A 341-nucleotide genomic window follows, 5' to 3' on the forward strand; every position below is an offset into this window, starting at 1 on the left:
GGGTGGGCGCTGTGGAGCCGCAGCGGGGAGCGCACTGGCGGAACGGCGCTGTCCCTGTCCCTGTCCCTGTCCCTGATTCAGCCTCAGTCCCGGCTCTGCTTGCCTCTCCCGCAGCTTCGCAGCCAACTTTTGCAGCACGGGAAAGCCGAGAGCTCCTTGGCGCGCGCCCGCAGCCCAAACGCCGAGTCCCAAGCTCCACAAGCACGTGCCCACGGCAGCCCCCGGCACAGGGGGCGCTTGGATAAAAGAATAAATTCCCAGTGGGTTGTGGGACACTCTTCTGCCTCACGGCCCCGCCTGGGAAAACGCGGAATCTTCCCGCAGCCGATTCCAAAGGGAAT

This window comes from Corvus brachyrhynchos, unplaced genomic scaffold (assembly GCF_000691975.1).
Source record: "Corvus brachyrhynchos isolate BGI_N302 unplaced genomic scaffold, ASM69197v1 scaffold293, whole genome shotgun sequence".
Lineage (NCBI taxonomy): Eukaryota > Metazoa > Chordata > Aves > Passeriformes > Corvidae > Corvus > Corvus brachyrhynchos.